Here is a 23,202-nt window from a genome sequence, read left to right on the forward strand (position 1 = left end):
AAAAAAAGAAACCCACAAAATAACCATGTCTTGGAGTTAGAATTTGGTTTTAAATGGAAAAATCAGATGCTTTGACATTGGTGAGATCTTTTTCCTTGGGAGCACGCTACAGACTAAGTGATTGAATTCTGAAGTACTTTGATTTTGACAGAATCATATTTCCTGTCAGAGAACTGCTTAGCTGAAGTCATTCTGACAGCAGGGAATGGTGTCACTTGAGTAAATAGAGTTGAGTAAATAAATTACTCACTTGAGTAAACAGACTAACTGTTGGCATTAGTAGATTCTTTCCTTTAGAATAGAAAATTCATTTTGCTTTCAGTGTTTCAACTATTCCACGAGAACAGAAGGATAGAAAAATTCAAAGGACCAAGAGAAAAATGCACCTTGCAGAGATGGTAGTTTGGCTCTTCATCCTTAGTGCCTCTTCCAGCCCACTCACTAACCATCCCTGTTCGTGCCTATCCATCCCTATTCTCTCTTGCAACCTCGCTTATTAGACGTGATGTCACCTACATTCACTCTTCACAGCTCTGTATTTCTAACCAAGCAATGATTTCTGTGGTATCCATTCTGCGATATCCATGTCTCAGCTCCCTCGCCCAGTGGCAGCGAAGAAAGAAGAGCAAGCAGCCTATTTGGCCTGCAAAGTGGAATGTGTCCTTTGCACAGGCCAACTTTATGCCAAATGAACCTACCTAGGTTTCTTTCAGCCTCTGCAAACTGCAGATTTCAAGGAATCGTGATCTCATCGTGTTTTGATCACTTTTACCAAAGGATTGCAATAGGTACATGGTTGCCTATTTATATTTCTCTGTCAGCTGGAAAACACGGGGCATTGGAGCACACTGATAAAATGGAACTTGTCTCTTTTTTAAAAAGCAGAAACAAGCAACTTCGTTTTTCCTATTCTTCTTCTTAGGGAAGGAAAAAGCTCTCATTATGAAAGAAATACTTATTTTGGACAGATGTGAATGTAAGGACAGAAACTAGAAAACAACTGAAAGCTTAAAGTAAAAAACATACATTTACTACCTGCGTCATTACTTAATAACTCCAAGTTTTCATAGCCTCACTTTACAAGTGCCCTACGTGTAGAAAATGCACAGCTTCCCACATGTCCTGTACAGCTGATGACCCATTTACTTATTCAGATGACATCATTCAGGTCACCATTAGCCCCTAACAAAATGAGTCTGGGCAAATTATCCTTTAGATTCAGTAAAATGCATATGGGGGAAATAATTAGTCATGTACTTCCCCTTTGTGAACAGTTCCCTTGTACTCCAGGGTTGTCAGCCTGTAAATTAGTCACTTGCAATCTGTCATTTCTGATCCATACTGGTAAAATGACCATCCAGCTAAACAGTGTGCAGAATGCTTGAAAAACCTTGTGCTACTATTGACTGCACATGAGTCAGATTTGCAACTGATTGCTTAATCAATCTACACCTGGATCCTGGCACTCTGTCTGAATGAAGCAGCTAGATAGTTAAGCCTTATGCGCCTGGCCTTCTACACTAAGTAATTTCTTGAAGTTTCTGAACTCTAATCATCCTCTCTGTTACAGGGAAGCCATATGACCTAACTACCTGCGTTGCGGTCTCTCTCAGCGCTTGTACTGGGATCCTCTTCCATTTAAATGTAGCTAAATCCATTCTTGGGTAATGAGTCTCATCAGAGAAAGGGTTTATTATACCAAATGAAGATATTTAAATAAACAGCGGAATTTCAAGTTGTGAAGCCATTTTGAGGCATATTAAATAGAGCTGAACTACTCTGCTTCCATAGCTGTTTGTCATTTGTTTTATACAAAATTTAGCAAAAAATTAGATTCTGTATGTGGTCTTCTGTACGTGAAATGAAAAACAGATGGGTTTTGCACTAAGAGCAGGTTGCTGGGTGTGCATTTGACAATAGACCACAATAGATCAGATAAAAGGTATGGACAGTCTTGGAAGATCTTCTGCAATAAGAGTCTGCAGCAGGGACTTCCTTTTGTCATATGGAGGGAGAACTATGGGGAAAGCTGGAGGTGACCACAGGCAGCTTTGGACAATCCACCTGTTTCTCATCATAGGGCCATTTCAGCATTCCAGTCTCACATTGCAGCTATGTTGTGAATGTGATTGAAGAATATTTACCATCAAGGTTATCACGTTGTAGCAAAGCATGTGTGCTCTTTAAGACCCTGGGAAAACAGCTGTGTCTGCTCTGTAGGAGGAAGGCATACAGGTGCGGAGTATTAGTTGATATTTTAAATTGATTCAGCCCAGTAAAAATAAAGAGGGTCTCTAGTGGATGAAACTGAAGTATAGCAGGTAGGAGTGTTTTTCTGAAGACTAATATATTTTAATTTACAGACTGATCATTTTGGCATTTAAAATTATGTTCAAGTGAATGAAATGTCATTAAAAATAGGCTTTGTTCTACTTGTCCTGTAGGTGTCCATCCCCTCACTGATAATCTCGTCTTAGATTTCTACACAAGTTAGGAAAATACGAATATAAACTTTCCTGATGGCGAAAGACGAGAAAGATGTTTGCAGAACTTTCCCGTTCTAAGCTGAAGAATAGATGGGTGCCTAAGGAAGCTTAGGGCTCCTCTGCTCCCTGTAATAGAGCGGTCCTCTGGGGCTGCAGCCACAGCTTGAGCGTCCGTGCGGCTCCGACAGCGGTGTTGTACTGCCACCTGGCGGCTGAACAGGAAAACGATGGCTCGCCCTGCGTTAAGCGCGGGGTTTTGAGTAGAGCTGGTTGACGTCTCATCGAGTCCTCCGGTCTACTGGAGCTATTGGGCAGAGTAGGGAGGGATACTGCAGTGACCTCTGTAGGGTTTGTGCTGAATTGCTGGTTGAAGCCAGGGACATACCTAGAAAACATTAAGGAGGAAGGCAAGAGTTTCAATCTTTGCAGGCCAGTGGCTTAATCCAAATTTCTTGGTTGACGTTTGATCACTGCTTTGTAGCCTGCAGTACAAAAACTGCTGCTATTACACTAAGGGTGATGAGACACTGGTTCAGGCTGCCCAGAGAGATGGTGGATGCCCTATCGCTGAAACGTTTGAGATCTGGCTGGATGGAACTCTGAGCAACCTGAGCTAGCTGTAGGTGTCCCCTATTCATTGCAGCAGAGCTGGACCAGATGGCCTTTAAGGGTTGCTTCCTACTCAATTCTATGATTCTGTGTGGGTTCATGAGACTAAATTAAGGAGTGAGATAAATTACTAGGGGAAAATATTTTTAAAATGGAAGAGAGTAGGTTTAGAGTAGGTATTCTCTATCTCCTCTCTCTCCTCATGGCACACGTGTTTTGACCATGAATGTCCTTGTCCTTGTTATTGATCCTCTTTACTATAATCGTGCTTTCTTGACTGTTTTTTATTCTTCTGCTTTAATTTTCTCTTATCTAAAGAAGTGCTTTCTAATTACAATAAATTAATCAATAAATAAGAAGTCCTGAAAAAATTTCCTTGGCAGAAAAATTCTGAGGAGCATGAAAGAGAGGTCCACCTTGCTAAAGCTTCTTATAAAGGTCAAAATATATTGTACTCAAGTGTATTCTTTGGAATTAATTTATAAGAAAGGAGATAAGTAATATCCTAGCATTCTTTCTTACATCTTAACATAGAGCATTTGTGGAAGATGAGCTTGTAAGAGGAGTATCCTATGGAGATATAAGGAAGTCTGTAGATAATAAAATTTAATGTGAAAACTGCCTATATTTGATAAAAATGAAATATTCCATACCTTTTGTTGTTAATACATATTCTGAGCTAACACAGAATTAAGGTTTGACATAATGAAGATAATTTTTACAACTGTAACTCTGACCCTCTGTGATATATTTGTTTCCAAAATATCATAATTTTATTTGCTAACATTCATTGCCATGTAAGCATTAATCTCTCTGAGGAAAGGGGACTCCTAGCTTGGATTCCAGCGCTCTGGAGATGATTATCATCCGATTCCTACAAAACAGAGGAGGAAAAAATGGGTATAGTCATTGCTTGAACAACACGGTCAATAATATCTGAAATCCTCTCTTGCTTTTCTTTGATAAACAGTGGCTGTATTGCAAGACATTTGGCAAAACAAGACTTGCAGCTTTATGATTTTTGTTATCGCAGTGTCTTGAACTTGAATGTATAGTAAACATTTACTACATTAGTGTACACTCCAGTTCTATGTTGCGAATAACTTTTTGTGTCTGCTTGTTGGTGAAGAGAGTTTTAATATAATATAATATATGTATGTATATATGATCTCTTTTTTTCCTTTATACATAGTGTACTTCTCTCACATTAAACATTACCCAAACAGGTTTCACTTTGAGTTCAATAACTTTACCATTGACTTTAATGGGAATAACAAGATAAAATGTGATATAAAATTTTATATTATAATTCATAAGTATGTGAATCAGCATATAAGTATGTAATCATAAGTAATATTTATTTTAAGTATAGTGTTGCCAATCTCCACGCAATCCAGCCTGGTGTTGCTAACTGGGCTGGATTGCGTGGAGATTGGCAACACATACTCAAGATCATTTGATTTTGTTAAAATTATTATGCAGGTCCTATTCCTAGTCACACTGACATGTTTCAGTATAACTGGGTATTAATTTGTTGATCCAGATAGCTGCATCATAAAACAAACAAATTATTATTTTCCAATTAGAAAGAAAATCTGGACCTTTAAAATAAGGTAAGCATCTAACGGTGTCTCTAACACTGTAACATCTGAAGTATTTCTTTTTTTATTAAACAGCCACTGCATCATGGAGGAATTTAGGCTTGACTTTAATCATGTTTCCAAGGATTCACCATTTATCCATGCTTCCCGGTCACTTTTGTCTTTTGGTAATCTTCTGGGTTGGAAAAAGAACTGGCAGAAATGGTTGGAACTATGTCCAGAGTATTTTGCCAATTCACGATTCTCAGAGCAACCCATGATCAGGTAATTAGAGTCATGACATCAATAATTAGCTTGAGTTTTCCAGGAAGAAAAAGCAACGTACATTTTGTCAGGTCTAAATATGCAATGGGAACATAATTCTGCAGTTATGCCAAGACTAACAAGTGATGGAAGTAGAGATCTATTTTTAAGATGAATGGGATTGTTCAGTGGTCTTATTCAACATATGATTCCACTTATCAAAAGATTTTTTTTCACTGAATTTAAACATGATTTTAATTTTCTATTATTTTAAACATGCCCTTAGTTTTGTCATATAATTTTCAACCCTCTTTCCAATTGTGCAATGTGCTTTTTCAGTACATTCTATTCATTCTTTCTCCTTAAAATGGACTCAGCTTTATTGTCTTTTTTACAGGTAGATTACAGATACCATACTGTGAGAAATAAATATTTTGACAGAAGGAAGTGTGATTTTGGTATTCCTCTCCCTATGCATTTTGTTTCAACAAGATAGCAAGACTTGAAATGGAAACTACACCTGAATTTCTTTTGCTATTCCCAGTTGCTTTATTCCTGGCACACGCTCAGTTTACTACAGCAAAATCTAAGATTGTTGAAGGTGGTGTTCATCAGAAAATGTGCAAGCAAAGGCTCCTGACACCACAGAGCAATTCTTTTCTTCTATCCCTACTCGTCTTGGCAAACCTTAATTCAATTCCTCAGTCAACCATCCTGTGTAATGAGACCTGGGCTGTAACTTTCTATATTGATTTGTGTGAACTCTCTTCCTCTCAGGACTGATTTGTTCTTTCTCACTACTGCACTCTCTGTTTCTATTGTTTCCTTGGTCTTTATGTCTCCCTATTCTTGTACTGCTCTATTTTATTTTTTTTCTCCCAGCTGCTCACTGTGATAAGAACAGAGACATTCTTATTTTTTTTCATCTGTGAAAAGACCTTTTCTATTCAAATGTTTTCTTCATGCATAAATATATTTATACTGCAGTAAAATTAAAAAGTAGTAGTTCATGTCTATGTATGATGAGGGAGCCAATTAATGTTTCAATTTTCTTATGCTATATCAGAGAATTACAGAACAAATGCTGAAGTATATCTGCTGTTGCCCAGCCTGTCCCTAACAGTGTGAGATTATTCAGTTCCCATATGACTCTTTCATGTGAAAATTGGTGAAGTATGTCCAGTTTTTTTTTCTACCCAGTATGGCATTTTAAGTGTATTTATTATTTTTTAATTTATTTTGTATTCTAGAATGTCTCGCATTTATGAAAGTCCATTTAAAACAAAATTGATTTTTTTCATAAAGTGTTTTCTTATTTTGAAAGCAAAACCTCTCTATGGGCTTATTTATTTATTTTATTTAATGCTTGATCAAAACCACAGAGTTATGTTTTAAATCTTTGCAGTCTGTCTGTTGCACTGACTTATACAGCATTATCCAAACCTGTTTAGTAATCTTGGTGGATTATAAACTGGACCTCTAGAAAAGACTGGGCTGCTTTCCAGCTGCTTGCAGTACAGTCAGCATGTTCCTCCTTCCACATTGAGAACTTATTTACTGGTGTATCCTTGGGCCAGACAGGAAGGAAGACAGAGCAATGCCTGAGGCTGTTAAGGAAGGGAAATAGAAGAACAAAATATTAAGGAGCAGTTGAGATGAGTTACATTTGCTGAGGTTTAAAGAACAGACCTACAAATCTAGGCGTTAATCGTGGATTAACACTGCTGGGATTGATGGAGTCAGCTAAGGCTTAGGAAAGTTTGTGCTGGGTAGTGTTTAAAAGGCATTATCTCACAAAAGACAAGCATTACCATGGTAAATGTAAGCAAGGGCTTCAATTATTTGCATTAAGGCAGCATGACTAATCTCCAGGTTTTGCTGCGATATGTCTGAAGTTCCCAGTCTGATGCTGGAAGGGGTTTGTGTGCATTTCCCTCTCAAATGAATCATTTCAAATTGCCTCAAAGACTTGTACTGCGTGACCCTATGTTCCTATGGAGTCAAAGAAAAGGACTAGATGTACACATGGAAAAGATTCTTATATATTAAGAAGAATTATGTAAGCAGGAAAGAAGCTGGGCCTCCACAGTGTATGTGACTGTATTTGAAAAGTCATATATACACTGACTTTTCAAAAGCAGTAGAACTGTTAACCTGACAATACTTGTAACTGTTATGCCATCCACATTCACATGGATTCTTTTGAAATGAGACTCTTAAAAATGATTATTAATCCATATTTTATTTATGAATCTATTTACTAAGTATTTTCCCACTGGAAAATAATTACTATTTAATCTAATCAAGTATGAGTACTTGTGTATGAGTTCTCCACTACAGAGTTTTAGGTTAACTTCTGAACAGAGCTATAAGAATAAGAAACACCATGGTTTCTGATCCTCTGCCTTGGAGGACTCTTGTCCTCTACCTTCCTTCTCTTTCTTCAGGTTCTGCCTAATTCTGCAGGCAGCAGTTCTCAGTAGATGCTAGAATTCTGTGAGAGACTTTAAAAGTAAATAAATAAATAATTTCATGTGGAAAGTAGGCATTTACTAGGTTGGTTCTACTGGCATTTCAGAGGTATAATACAACAAAGCACAGAAGCCTTTATTTTTTGCCAGCAGTCCTGAGCTGATTTACATGTATGTATCACATGTGTACATCTCTAAATGTAGAGGTATCAAACAAGAGTAGAAACTATTTACCAAGGAAGGTAGCATTCTTTCACCAGAAATAAGCAAATGTTTTGTTTGAGCAGTGAGTTCTATGATGGATTTGACACTCTCCTGTCTTCTGCATCTTTTAGATAGTAAATCACTGTGTCTGCCAGGGTGCCTGGCTAATGCAAGACATTTTGTCAGCCATGAGGAGCTGATGCTTCATTTAAAGTAATTTATAGGAGATAACAGAGATAAAAGAGAGGACAGTCTTCTATCTCAGCACAGGAACCTATAACTCAGTTATCTAACTTGAGCTAGCTTGACTGCCTTCCCTTCAGAGATACTTCTTGAGAATGATTCATCTCAGTATAGGATAGACAAATTAAACAGTTCCAAAGTTAGATGCGTCCCATGCTGAAGAAAGATATTTGTTGTTTGTTATTGAGGTCCCAAGGTTTAGTGTACCAGAGACGGCTAAAATAACTTGCTTCCCATTTCCTCTCCACCCCCTCTGTTCCCAGTATGTATTTTCTGAGAAAAGGTTCAACAACTTCTTTTGAACATCAATCTTATTCTGTTTATGCTTTTGACTTGCCAGTATCTGAATGGTCACAGACCAATACTGCTGGTTGTGGTGGTTGGTGTTCTGTGAGAAATTCTATGTACAATTTGGCCTACACAGAATTTTAAGAGCAATTTCTCTGTAAGAACATGCTTATTTCTGTGCAGCACAGTTGTAAATTCCCAGAGTGGAAAGGCATACGCTTGTAGTGAGTATACTTGTAGTCAAGAACACATTTGCTCAAGAATCCATATTTTACATTATACTCTTTCTTCTGGGGCCATCAGCTCTTGTATAAAGTAGCGGCTCCTTGATGTACCCTATTTGAAGTACTTTGGTGTTACTGTTCCAAATGTTAGACATGAATGTCTTTCTTAAACTTACAGACAGTGGCTTATTTCAGGTGCATTTTCCTGACACAAAGGTTGACACCTTTCAAGGTCAGTTAGGGGAAGAAAAGTGTAGAGTGGTTCCAGCAGAACCTTGATCATAGTTTGGAGATGCACTTTTCAGGGCTGTTTGTCCCCGCCCTTTGAAAAGCAGAGGTTGTTGCTGCAAGCCATGACATTGCAGATGCTTCTGTATAAGAGCAAAGTGCTGGTCACCTCTGGAGCTGACTCCTACATATGGCAAAGTTTGGCAGAGGCAATGCCCCTTGGATCCCCCAGGCACAGAAAGTAATAGCGGAAACTGTGTGCTGCTCTTGTCACCACTGCTACAGCTCGGTGATGGAGGTTTTCTGCCTATTATACATCTGGACAGGTTTATCATCACCTGCTAATTTGGTTTGTTGCTGTAATTCACACGTTAGTAAGAAAAGTTCCAGACTTTCTTCAAAGTTTTATTTTCTTTGTTGTGTCAGAATTTTTACAGCAGCGGCTTGTTTTCTAAGAACTGAGGTACAAGAGAATGAGAATGGATATCAAAGGGGATATAAAGGAATAGAAAAAGAAAAAGATTTCTTTCAGCTACCACATTGTAAACATGTTTATTGCACTGTCCTCATCATCACAGGTATATTAGCCTCACAGCGCAAGCTGAATTTTATGACCTTTATTATAAATTAGAGAAAACAAGAGGGGGGATTGCAAATTAAAGTGCATAGATTCTTCAGAGTTCCCGTAGAAGGATTCTGTTTCTAAATGTGTTTCATTCTTTGCTTCCTTTCCTCCCTGCGGGCTTCAGTTCCCCAGCATGGGGCTCCCTGCTCATTACAGCAGCCATGACCAGAAGGTCACTGGGCAAGGAGGATGATATTGTCTCATTCCCAGTGAAGGGGAAGGGCTGTGGAGCTGGTGCTGCCTCTGGTGAGCACTGCGGTATTCTCCAGCTGTCAGTCATCCTCATTTGTTCTGCCATTGAGCTTACCAGGATTACTGGGATGCTTAAAGCTAAACAAAAACGCAGATGTTTGCAAGGTGAAGGCCCAAGAGGCTTTTAAGAGCACAGGCTGTAGTTAATTGCTTCTGCTGGGACAGAGCAGCTAGGGGCATTTAAAACTCAACAGCAGTAATAGTAAAAGCTCCCTCTTTAGAAGTAGAGTTTGTTATCATAGTATTCAGAAGAATTTGTTAGTTCAAAGAAACTGTAGCCTGAAAAGCACAGACTTCATCCTTCCGTTCATAATTTAATGCTTTATCAAACTAATAGATTCACATTTGTTTGCATTGTTCTCTCTGGGAGGTCATTAAACAAATTTCTGTCAGTGGAGTGCAGTGAACTGCTCATCTTCTGCCCCTTGCTGGTGTTTCATGCTGGTACTGGAGAGATGTTGCTTTCTTTTATTTTTAAATGTCTTTGCTTGACTTTTTGTTTCTTTTTGTGATGAAACAACTGTAATTTGTACAAATTATGCAGCTGATTTAATTTGTGGTGAATAATTTTCTTACAGATTTTGTAACTAGATGCTAATAAATTTCTTCCATGCTCCATATAGCAAACTTTCTCATTCCTAAACTTAATTGTGTTGCTACAATGCACTAAAATAACTGAAATAAATCTATAACTTAAACTATATGTGAATAGACTAACCACAAATATAATACTAAAAAATAGTACGTGTACAAAGTTTGATTTCTGTAATTTTTCATAATATAATTCAGGATACCATATTGATTCAATGTGAAGAAGGCAAAGAGCAAAGTGGAATTCAATACTCTGTGTACTGAAATGAACTTAAGAATATCCCTGGAGTATCTGCACTGGCGCCGCTGACTCTATCAGTCCTGGGCAATGACAGAAACTCTTGTACCCATTAAAAACGCTACACATGTCATAACAGATTTTATAGTGGCATCTATGAAGATTTTCCTTTCATAGACTCCTTAAGGTTGGAAAAGACTTCTAAGATTTCTAGTCCAACCATCAACCCATCCCCACCATGCCCACTAACCATGTCCCTCAGTGCCACATCTGTATGTTTCTTGAAAACATCCACAGATGGTGATTCCATCACCTCCCTGGGCAGGTGACTTTCAAAAGCCACAGGCCAGAATTAGTCTCTTGTCGCCAACTGGAGAGCTTTTTCCTGACCTATAGAAGAACCTGAAGGCAGCCAGTGTTAGGCGCAGTTTAATTTGTGTATCTAATTGAAGCAAAGTTTTCTCTGTTCGTATGATATTTATAAAAGTTACTGTGTCCCAATTGGAACAGAAATATAGTGAGAATTTTGTTTAAGTTTTCTGCATGTCTGCAGAAGCAAAGATGAGCTCTTTTAGGAAACGGCAAAGGGACAGTTTGAGCATTTATGTTCCCCAATCTGATGATTGAGCTCACATCTTTGCTCAGCAGCAACATTCCCTTTACATATAAATTAATGCTAAATTCTATAACCAAGCAGAAGTCTACTTCAAGCATTAAAGTTTCATGAGATAGTGGTATGATAACTATGCAAAACCTGGCAGAGCTTATTTTAGCAGGTCAATAAAATGAAAAATTAAGAAAATATGTTTATTGGATTTTTTTTCCTCTATTTTTTTCTTCTTGTTTTGATTTACATACTTCACACACTGCATAGGAGATAGGAACTACAGTCACTGGAGTTTAACAGTGCCATTACACACTGCATGCTTGAAGATAATACCTACTCAAAGTTTATGCATCTGAAATATAAAAGGTGATACAGATTGCCAGAGAACAGGTGATATAACAGGACTATATTGGTCTCCAGCACTTCAAGAGGATGAGAGATTGTCCTCCTCCCTTCAGAGTGAGAGACTGGTGATGCTATGCTTTCTGGAAGCTCGTGCCATAATCAGGAAAGAAACATTTGATGCTTAGGCCACATCTTGAATACTGTGTCTAGTTCTGGGCTTCTCAATTGAAAAAAGACAAGCATCTTCTAGAGAGATCCACAGGGAGGGTGACAAAGATAATGAGAGTCCCGGAGCATCTCCTATGTGATGAAAGGCTGAGATACCTGGTACTGTTCAGCCTGGAGAAGAGAAGGCCAATAAGGGATCTTATCAGTGCCTATAAATGCCTATTGAGTGGAAGCCATGTGAATGGAGCCAGGCCCTTTTCAGAGGTGCTCAGTGACAGAACAAGGGGGAATGGGCTCAAATTGGAATGCATGAAGTTCCATCTGAACATGAGAAAGAGCTTTTTTACTGTGACTGTAACAGAGCACTAGAACAGGCTGTTCAGAGACGTTGTGGACTTTTCCCTAGAGACATTCAAAACCTACCTGGAAGCTTTCCTGTGTTACCTACAGTAGGGAACTTTCTTTAGCAGGAGGTTGGACTGGATGATCCCCAGAGGTCCTTTCCAATCCCTCCAACTCTATGATTTCCTGGAGAATGACACACAAACGTGCAGGGAGCTCCAGGTTGTCCTGAGCTATATCGGGGCTAGTTTTATTGCAGAGCTTGCTTTGGATTTGTGCTCTCTCTCTTCTAGCACTAATATAAGGAAATATGTGTTCTTGGAAGTGATTACAATTCAGGTCGTGTTTCTGACATTGTTAGTTCTGTTTTCTAGCAGAAGAAAATATGGCCTGGCCTACATGGAGTCACCTGTGCTTACAAGGTGAAGAAATAGCCTTTGTTTCTATCTTAATATATTGTGCAGTGTTCCTTGCAGTTGTAGATGTGTGCTGATTTCCAATCCAGAGGGGTCTATATTTCAGCATGAATGCAGTGATCCATATACTGTTATTATCACACCATGCAACGCAATCTCTAAAGCACCTTGGGGTCCATCTCTCTTGGCTGAAAAGCATTATAAAAATGAAAGGTATGTTCATAATGGTTAGGAGCAGAATACTGCATTAGCCTCCTTGGGCTACAATGATGGATTAAGGGGAGCTGTTGCCCTCAAGAAGAAAAGGCTTGAGTTATGTGCTTCCTCCTCAATGCACTCAGGTTGTGCATATATTAGGAGTAGTTTTGTCAGACTCTGTCAGAACACTAAAGGAGTGTGGGAAGGTGACCAGCTTTTTTGTAATAGATCTTGAATGTCATTTGTCATACTTGTAACTCTCTTCGAAGTACACGCAGAGATTCCCTCCTGGGTAGAGAGGAAAATAGAGAGATAATGTATGAAAGGAAACATGATTTTGTGTGTTCTTGATTGAAAGAAAACTTGAAAAGGATTAGCCTCCCATATTATCAAGATGTTTTTTGAGATATGTCCTTTACATGACTTTACAGGAGGTCACAGTTTGAGCAGGGGGACAGAACTGAGAGTACAACACTATCTTTAGCCTCATAACATACTACTTTATTCTCAGCTGACAGCAATGAATGCTTTTTTATGGAGTAAAGCATCCTGTGGGACTATGTTAGCTGCAGTAAAACTTTCATGGGGAGACTTTTCCTGAGAGAGAAAAAGGGAGTTCTGGTTTGGAGCAGTCTGCAGACCTGGGAGATGGGAGAGCTTGCCTTATCAGCTCTGTGCTCTAATTCAAAAAATGCCAAAACGTCCCAGATGAGTTTCAGAAGTACTTGTATCTCTTTATTTTCTTAAAAGAAGTCAGAAGTTTTGGGCTTGTTCCAGCCCCACATAGAGGATGTTTTTGTGACCTCAGCACGTTCTCCAGAGCAGGAAAATATATTTCCTGTTTCACTGTACTCTTCCCAGGGCTGATTATCCTGGGGTGGGAACACAGTTATATTGGCATCATATACATATAAAAGTATCTAACTGGACCACATTGAGGATTGGGCTTTAATGTTTTTAATTTTATATCCTAAGTTGCTTGTCAGAAACTGCTTATTTTCCTGAAATACAAACAAATGAAATGCAGCTTTTCAGGAAGCACAAGAGATGTTGGGAAAGCAGCTGGATTGCATTTCGATCAGTCTGCACAACAGACTGCTCATCTGAGGAGGAAGTGTCCTTTAGAAAGCCCTGAGGGGACTATGGATTAGATCAGAAACTGACTTACCCCAAGCTAAGGGAAGGCCCAATGAACTGAGTATTAAGCAGTGTAATTTGTTCCCCTGTTCTGTGTTGTTGTTGGTTTGGATTGAATAATTGCCTAGAAGCTCTTTTTCTTTCATTTTCAATGTATTCTATATTTTTTCATTTTTAATTTTAGCCTTCAGCCTATCCATCATCCTCCAGATCCAAATTGTATATCTGCTGTTTCATCTTCATTTTCTCCTTCTGTTCTTTTATCTTTGTCTCTAATCATTGATTTTTTTTGTAACATTTAATTAATATTTCAGTGTATTATTAGTTTGTGTGACATTTTACAATCCATGCAGTTAAATCACAGCAGACTTTTTGAAATTAGCAGCTGTGTAAGTCAATGAAGCTAACTTTCCAAGGAGAAACTGTCAGAAACACAACAGAGAAGCCTTTGACCCTGTGGAAGTAATCAACTTTGTGTCTCCAAAATAACTCAAGGAATAGAACTTTTCTGGCTTTAATTTTCTTAACTCTGCTTAAGAACATAGTCATTCCCAAAAATACTTTCTATAAGTTATCTGAGTAGTTAGCTATGGAGCTCAAACTCTATCCTTAACTCTATCAAACTCTATCCTGAGTTAGTTCACCTGTGTGGGACCTTGTCTTGCTGGGTTAGTGCCTCTCCCTCTGGGCTTTCACCAGATGGCTTTCCTCCAGCAAAGTGACTTTTGATCATGTGCCTCCATGGAGAGGAAGGGAGAATTATAAGCTGGAAAAGGCTCTAAGAAGAAGTTTGGTAGAGCAGAGGTCATCCTATGGGACAGCTGAGTTTGTATGTTTAGGGGTTTGTAGTGTGAGTTAGAAATGATTGCTTAATGGTTTAGAGCAAGGAAATATCTGCATCACACTTTTTCAGCACTCAGTAAACATGGATGTAGGACATGAAGAATGTATATACCTCATATTTCAACTAAGGAAGCATTAGATTAAGATCAAATCTTATATTATTATTGTTATATTGAATGTTACTTTTTACAATTATAAAACTCTACAGTGTTATTGCTTATGACTTGGAACTTGCACATGCAATATATAACTGCCTTACACTACACAGCAGCTCTGTACATGCTTAAAAATTAGTTATGCACAAATAACCAAAAGAGAGGGATTTATTTTACCCGTGTTAATGTGCACCTTAGAAAAAATGGTATTTTCTCCTTTTTGCCAGTAGATGGCAATAAGTTATAGATTTGTGGAATTATAAAATCCAACGTTAAAATTGCTGGGTTTCCAAGAAGCTGTTTGAAACATTAATTTCAATGAAGAGATATTAAATGCAAGAAAAGTAAACCCAAAGTTATTAAGTTACTTAAAATATCTTTTTGTGCGTGTACCTCTAATTCAGTGGGAAACTATTGCAGCAAAAACTGAACAAAGAGTTCTCTCCAGGATGCAACATTACATATGAATTTTAAGCAGAACAGAAGAATTGCTACACAATTCCTTTTTATGTGAGATTATAAATACCTACCTATATGTAATCACTGTGAGAGCATTGCAGTAAACTCAACATTTAAAAATGTGAGAGAAGAGTGACCTGAGAAAAGAAATAAAATCCCATCTGGGAGAAGGAAGGAGATTAACAGAGGCAGAGGTTTGTTTCAGTTTTAGAAAGATCTTCTCTGTTACCAGATTTTGAAAATGCTTAACATAAGCTAAGCTAATGACTGCTGAATGAGTAGATGTGCTGAATAGTATGAATGAAGGGGGGAAAAAGGTGTTTCTGGTTCCTGGATTTCAACATGTGACCCTTGCTGGCCCATTAGCATTGTCCCAGCTTCACTACTTGTTTGTGTTTTCCTTGTGGGCTTCAGGGGAAAACAGGGCAGGAGTTTTACATGCACTCTGGTTCACAGTGTTGGAAGTCTGCGAGAAGTGAGTTGCTTTTGTGCATCGTTTGGGGAACTGCAGCTGCAGGATCAAATCAGAGTAGGCACAGAGCTGCACCAGGGAACTGAGTCTTTCATGTATTAAAATGCTGTTTTCTGCCATACTTTGTGCTGTTATAAAAGAAATAAACAACACGAATATTCCAAGAGCAAAACTAACATATCCAGCAGAACATGTCAGATAACTGTAAAAAGTTTGACATTGAATGAGCATTCAATTTTATTTTAAAAGGAAAGAAAAAAATATGTGGAATGAAAATCAAGATAATCTATAGCTAAATAATTAAGAGAAATCTTGTTTTTGAGGGCATGGCATGAGATGAAATTCTTCTTTGCTTTAGGAAATAACCCCTACATATATGAATGATAGTTTTTATTTCAGTAAGGTTGCTTCATTTAGTTCAACTGTTTGGATTTTTCAGGGTCTATGTTCATTGCTGTTTGAGACATTTTCATAGTTGGAAATGATTATAAAACTCATTATTTGTGGGGTTTTTTTGGAAGTTTATGAACAAGAAAGCTGAATTTAAAAGTCAACAGTCAGTTAAAAAAAATCCATTTTTAATGCCCATTAATTGTTTCTTTCTTATCAAATACACTCACTTTAAAAGATTTCTTTCTAAACAGTATGCACTAAAAAGAAGATAAAATCTATTGTCTGAAGAGCAAGCCTCTGCCCTTTTTACTTTGCAAGCTGTCACCTGAACCGGAGATTACAGAATTGGAATTCAGCTGACAGGTTTGCTAATGGTGCATAACATGAAATAAAGGAAAAAGAGGCTTCCTGAACAGTAACATACTGACTTTACAGAGCAGTCAGCTAGAGGGATTTTGGAAGTTTTTGACAGGTGTGGGGTTTTGGAAGAGGCTTATTAAAAAAAATATATATATATATATATGTATATATATATTTTCTTTTTCTTTTTTCAAATCTGGTTTAAAACTATTACAAGCATTAGGACTGAGAAAACTGTTGGAGTTCAGGAGTTGATTAATGATAAATCAGATACATTACCATCATGCTGATAATTGGTAGAAAATGCCAACAGTGAAAGATAAATAGGAAGAACACTGTCCTTTTGAACTCCAGAAGTCACATTAAAAAAAAAAAAGTGTTTAGTTAAGAATATAATATAATTTAGAATATTCTGGAGTATATGGTATTGTAATCCTTAAATTAGGGTCTTACAGACTAAGAAATATTATTTAAAGCTCAAAACAAAACTGTATTTTCTGTTTATTGTGTTTTTCAGGACATGGCTGATAAGGCTACTACAAATACATTAAGAATGTGGTCCTTATCTTACTGTAGCTCAGAAAGAATTTCAGCTGAATTGGGTGAATTGAGAGACAGAACACATGATTTTCCTCAATAATCCAGCCATTCTATTTCTTTCCCTCAAACAAGAAAACTTTGGACTTTGTCATAACCTCAAGCTAGAGAGAGATTAATTATTATATTCAGAGATCCCATACTTTCTGCCTGTGATTTTGGGAGATTTGTGCAGATGCTGTGCTGGCAGCATGCAGTGATTCTACTGCATCTGAGATGCACTTCTACAATAGAAGTGTGTTCAGGTTCATCTATTAATGTACTGTGAGAATCCTTCTTTGTTTTTTTTTTGGTTTTTTTTTTGGCTCAAAGCTTGCTTCCTGAAGTATTTTTTGTGATAAGAGTGATTTGTCTAGAAGATGAGTGATGGATGTTGCCATGTGGCAATCAATATTACTGTGTGGACAATTTTAGCTGTTTGCCTTTGGAAGATAGTGCTCAGGACAGCTTACTGGCGGAAGATCTAGCCTGTGATCGAATAACTCCAGCTTGCTATGGGAGACTGTGGGATGATGCCATCGTATCCTGTGAAGGCAAGATACAAGTTGGCGCCTCCCTGCTCCCTCTTATCTGCTGGCAAGGCCAGGAAGGTAGGAACAAAGGAGTTTGTGCTGAGATCCCAGAGCCAGAAGCTGCCACTCCAAGGAAAGCTGACTCAACCACCTTGGATTTGAGCTGTCACTCAAAAGGCAGCTGACTTGACCACTTTGAAAGCATTGAAAAGGGGCCATCATCATCGTGGTCGTTGTTGTTGTTGATGTCGTGTCAGAAACACAGAACAACAGAACAACACTGCCCGATAACCCACCACTACTGAAGATCAAAGACTGAACTATGAACCTTGCTGGATCCATGGTGGTGACTATCTCCGTCTTGCTTCCTATAAAGACTCCTTGCTTCTTCTTTCCTATCTTTTCTATTGCCTTCCTTCCCTTCCCCATTACCCTCATTCATAATTCCAGGTATATAATACTAAAAGAACCTCATCTCCCTCCTATAAATCGTAGTGAGACATGTACATCTTGAGTCCATTAAACCTCAACAGTCTGAGTGTAATGGTAAAGATGTTTTCGATCCTTCAGACTGCTGGGCTTTGTTGTGCTGGCAAAAAGTGACAAAAGACTGAACACAACATGTTGCAGCTTTGAGAACTGAGGTCCTGTTGAGGAAGGTGGAGAGGAATAAGGAAAAAAAAAAATAGGGAAGCAGACATTGAAACTCCAGATAGTAATAAATTTTGCACTGTGCCCTCTTGGCAAATAAAGTGGAGGGGCAAACCATACAGACTGGGCTGGAATCCTTCCAACTTTATCTATTCTTCAAGGTTGAGTCTTGCAAGGCGCCCTGAATTCAATCATCAAATCACTTGAGGCCATTTCCTCATGGGAACACTTACACAGTAAATTTAATAGTATTGAATGTTGTGCTTCATTAGATAATGTAGAAGTGAGTGAAATGGCTTTCAAAGTCCAAATCAATCACGATGCCTGAGATTTCTTTGATTCCTGTAGCAGAAAGAGTGCACCAGTGGATGTCACTGCGAGCATCCAGGCAGAGCCTCAAAACGATGCAGCAGCTGAATCCCTGTGCAGGCAAAAAAAAAAAAAGATCAATTTATAATGCAAATTATTGCTCCCTTGCCATGCATCAAGAGATAGGAATACTGTGCTTCTGAGAGTTAAGAAAACAAACAAACAAAAAAATCCCCTGTAATTTAGCCTTACATTTTGTTGTTTTCAGTGTTGTTTATCATCCAAAGTCATGTAACTCTAGTTCTTTTCTATCTAGAACAAGCAAGATAAAAATAACAAATGTACAAGCCAATGATAAATCCTGCTGTGTCCATAAAGTTTCTGCTTATGTTGTTACAAGCAAGAGAGCTGATAAATTGGGAAATCCCTGAAGCACCATTTAGTTCCCAGCACAAAAAATATTATTTATGTAGACAAATAGCACTCCCTTAATGCGGTAAATCTGCTAGAGAGAAATCTGTGTGGTTTCAGTATTTGTAATGTGAGCATTTCAGAAGCATAACTACCAGTTTATGCAAATAGGTCCCAAACTCATCAGTTTTACCTACCTTATTATTGATATCTATCTTCATTGAAGTCGTGTACTGAGTGCACTTCATTAAGGCTGACAAGCCAAAGGCTGCTCCTTCTCCCTGGGAAATGCCATCTTCTTTATAATGCAAAAGCCATTAAATGAGCTTTTTACAGTAAGTCAACTCTCTATTTCTCTCCCACAATAGGGGGTATTTTTTTTATTTGACTACACAAATCCTGCTTAAAGAGACATAGGAAGATACTCTACAAGGAAAAAATCACACCTTTGCCCTTCATCAGTGGAATGTATTTATTCCCCATGGTCTCAAGTGCACAGTAAGACATTAACCATGACCTTGTAGTTAAACCCTGTGCGGGAAGATTTACATACATTATTATTTTTTATATTTTAAATATCCATAGCACAGAAATGTTAGTTTTTTTTCAATCCACCAGTTCTAAAAATATTTTACTTTTCTCTACAAGATGTTATAATTAAGCTGTCACACAGTGATATTTAAAAGTAAAATAAAGCAAAGTCCTCGGTATGCAGTCCTCTGGCTAGAACTGCTGAAAGGGGCAGATCTGACAGATTTGGTGTTTGTAGAGGTTGTTCCGGATTCTTTTCACACAGATTTCTTGCTTGATCACTTACTATCTGTAGCATGTGGGAGAGGGAATGCTGATTTTTCTTACAGGCCAGTTCAGTATCTTGTCTACGGAGAAAAGTGTTTCCTTTGGGCTGATGTTAAAAGCAAAGAACCCTGCTTTAGATTGCTAACACAAACCAATTTTTGTATTTTACAAGCCAGGTCTCTTCCTGCCTTAAATTAATTAAATAAATAAATAAAAAATCTAAAACTGTTGCTACCTTTTGTCCTCTGATCCAAATATGTGACTGTTTCTGTAGGTGCATGATTCCACATCAGGTGCCAGAGCTGGAATATGGTATTCAAGTTCTTTTTTTAATGATAATCGTAAACGTCCCAAAATGTTTACCAGTTCCTTTCTTCCTGACCTGCTACTCAAGCCCTAGAACATTACATTCTGTTTTGTTCTGCGTGCTCTTCTGTTCTATGCACTGTTACTTCTTGGACCAAACACATGAGGGACACTAAGGGGTATTGCAAATGATAAAATGATAGAATCATAGAATCATTAAGGTTGGAAAGACCTCTAAGGTCATCTAGTGCAACTGTCAGTCCATATTCATCATGCCCACTAACCATACCACTAAGTATCCTGTCTCCATGTTTCTTGAGCACCTTCAGGGATGGTGACTTCACCACCTCCATGGGCAGCCTGTGCCAGTGCCTTGCCACTCTTGGGAATAAATTTTTTCTAATATTCAACCTGAATGGTGCTTCTGATCTAGATAACAAACTTTGCCTGTAGGTTTTTTTTTTTTTTTTTTTTGTGTGAGAATATCACACATTTATTCAGTCTGGCTTTTTTTTTTTCTGATGTGTTTTATTGCCTGTAGTAAGACAGAGATGAATTTCTGTATCTTGATGCGCCTGGTGAGCACAGAGGCTGCAGCCACAAGCTGACAGCTGAGGAGAGGGTGCTCTGCTCTGCATGCACTTCCTTCAAGCAGAAGTAACTGTTCTCAAGGATTTAACTGGATTCTTAGTTTGGAGAGAAGAAAAGAGGATTTAGGATTAGGTCCCTATGGTAGCAAGGAGAAGAACAAAGCACAAGACAATTGTGTTTCAGAAAAAAAACAACCAAACTCTTCTCTTGGTAAGTTTGTGAATATGCACATTTAAGCTAGGGTTTATTTCACTTCTTTTCAGAATTCCAAAGCATGCTTCAAACAATCTTCTGATTCATGCTACATGTAGCTCTTTTTGTCTATGTAATGTCTGTGTTTGCAGTTCTGCCAGAGGCTGTATTGCCCATGCGATCTCCGTGTCTGAGTGACAGATTGCAGTCCTGGGCACTACGTGGGGTTTCTCATCTCTGTGGGTCACTATTTCAAGCAATGGCAAACAGCTGCTTCTCACCAGACTTTTTAATGATGGATGTGCAGTTGAATGTCTTCCATACTGACTTTTGCAGATGTTCTTCATACTTAGCACCAAGCTGTCTCTAGTCTTCGGCAGACATTGCTGTTATAAGGATTATAGGCTCTTTTTTATATCAAATAAAATATTTTCCTTAATAAAATATCACTAGGAACTTGAGATCTATGTCTGCTGTCCGTATACATTATCATGGGCTTAGGTTGGAAGGGGTTTCCAAGACCATCTAGTTCCAGCTCCCTGCCGTGTTTAGGGCTGCTACTCGCCAGATCAGGCTGCCCAAGATCCCATCCAACCTGGTTTTGAATGCCTCCTGAGATGGGGTATCCACACTTCTCCAGGCAGCCTGTGCCAGAGCCTCACCACCCTCTGAGTAGGAAAAACAGTACTTAAGGATTTCACTGGCTTCTCTTAGATGCTGTAGAATGGGAGAAGAATTTTACAGAAGAGGTGATTTTTTATCCTATTCATTCACAGTTCTCTTTTCCTGCCTCCAGCTTTTGAATGTGCAAAATTTCCAATGCTTCAATCTCTATTCACAACATTTTCCAACTGATTTTCTCCCCATCCTGTTTAGGAGTGACTGGGTGAGGATCTGGCAGGAAAAATGTGAGTATTGCTCTCCCAAATCAAAAATAATTAGAACATCACTACAAAATGAGAGAAGTTGTTGTTGTTGCTTTTTTCTTTTTGGTATTGCTGTGAAAAAGCATGGAGATGGAAGAACATAACGATGTCTAAAGGAGTCTGTGCTGTGAACCATCAGAATGTTTTCCTTAAACTTTGGGTGAATGGTTTAGTTGTCTTAGCTGCATGGGCAAAAGAAGATGCGACTTCTGCTCTTTCCTGCTATCTCTAATTGCTTTTTAGGCAGGCTTCCTTAAATACATGGAGTATTTAAGACCAGGGCTTCAATTTCCTCCAAATCAGACGGGAAATCAGATTTTAGACATGCATCAGTGGCTAAATTGGGTGTGGGATTATCTCAGTGTGATTAATCATTGTATGTAAAGGTCTCACTTTTTTTTTTTTAATGAGATGGTGACTGTTTAATTAGGATATGGTTTGCTTATTGAATAGATTAATATTTTCTAATCACTTCTATGTATACCTATATATTTAATTTCTATAGAGCAATCCATCTACAAAGATACTGCCCAATTTCCCATAAGACTTCTGTTGAAATAATCATCTTTCTGTGCAGATAATATTAACTCTCCCTTCTTTTGTAGAATATTTTGATCAGTAGAATAGAATCCTCGATGGAGAAAATATTATTCATACTTTTAAAGTAAGGTAAAATTCCAAGAAACAGGTTTTCCTAATGTTGAATTGTTAGGATCAATACACTTAGGGATGGATAACAAGATGTATTATCTCTTTCTGCATCTAAGATTAAAGTTTTACCTAAGGGTCATCACCACTGTTACCTAGGAAATGTGCTATTTGGCTCAGTTCCTGCTTGCATTAAATCGATCTAGAATTGTATTTTTTGTTTTGATAGCCAGTACAGAAAAGAAACAACCACTGCAAACAGTAACTACGAAGATATAGCTGTTCTTAATCGAACAATACTTATGCAGAAGTAAGGGATGGCAGTAATATGCTTAAGTAAGTGCTATTGAGAACTTCAGTATCTAATGAGATCTATTAATGAATAGGTAAATCATATGTGATCAAAAGTCTTGTGAATTGTTTGATAATATTTGCAGAAAGTTGAAGTCTAGGAATAACAAGTTCAAATGAACAACACAAGCCATCATTATTTTGACACTTTTGTAGGAACTGTATTAAAAATATTTTCAGTATTATATAATTACAGTTACAATTTGGAAAAGAGAATGAAAGAAAAGCAGAAAGCTAGAAAGCTAACACGAAGGGAAAAGAATATTCTTAATTTTCTTCTGTTTTGTTTTGTATTTTGATAACTTTGCTGACGGTTTGGCCATTGGTGTCTCTTTTATGACTGAGAAATGGTCTTATGTTTTCTGCGCTGGAGCATTTTGCCTTTTGTAGATCAAAGGCAGAAGAAAATATGCCAATAAATACATAAATTGGAAGACTTCTTGTCCAAGTTATTTATTCTCTGTTAAGCTGAACTTAGCTTCGTGAAGACAATTGTTTGAGGATTATAGCATCTATTGGGTTCTGTTCTCTTCCCTTCCTGTAATCTGCTCTGTGAATGAAAGCATCAGGGATGTAAATTCTGAAACTCTAAAAGGCAACTACATGTATTTTCAGAATAAAGGCTATAATCGCAATAATTTCAGACCTGTAAGTTAAGTATTGTCACAGAGTTAACTAGATCAATCTATGCCCGTGACTGGGGGGCAGCAGG

At 37.9% G+C, this 23,202-nt stretch overlaps 1 long non-coding RNA gene across 1 annotated transcript; it reads left to right on the top strand.

Moving 5' to 3' along the window:
• Nucleotides 1-2,261: 2,261 nt before the first annotated feature.
• On the top strand, nucleotides 2,262-6,208 carry LOC109366497. The gene is made up of 3 exons (XR_002112826.1): nucleotides 2,262-2,321; nucleotides 4,772-4,960; nucleotides 5,337-6,208. It is a non-coding gene; the product is annotated as an uncharacterized LOC109366497 (long non-coding RNA).
• Nucleotides 6,209-23,202: the final 16,994 nt, after the last annotated feature.

Source organism: Meleagris gallopavo, chromosome 2 (genome assembly GCF_000146605.3).
Source record: "Meleagris gallopavo isolate NT-WF06-2002-E0010 breed Aviagen turkey brand Nicholas breeding stock chromosome 2, Turkey_5.1, whole genome shotgun sequence".
NCBI classification, from domain to species: domain Eukaryota; kingdom Metazoa; phylum Chordata; class Aves; order Galliformes; family Phasianidae; genus Meleagris; species Meleagris gallopavo.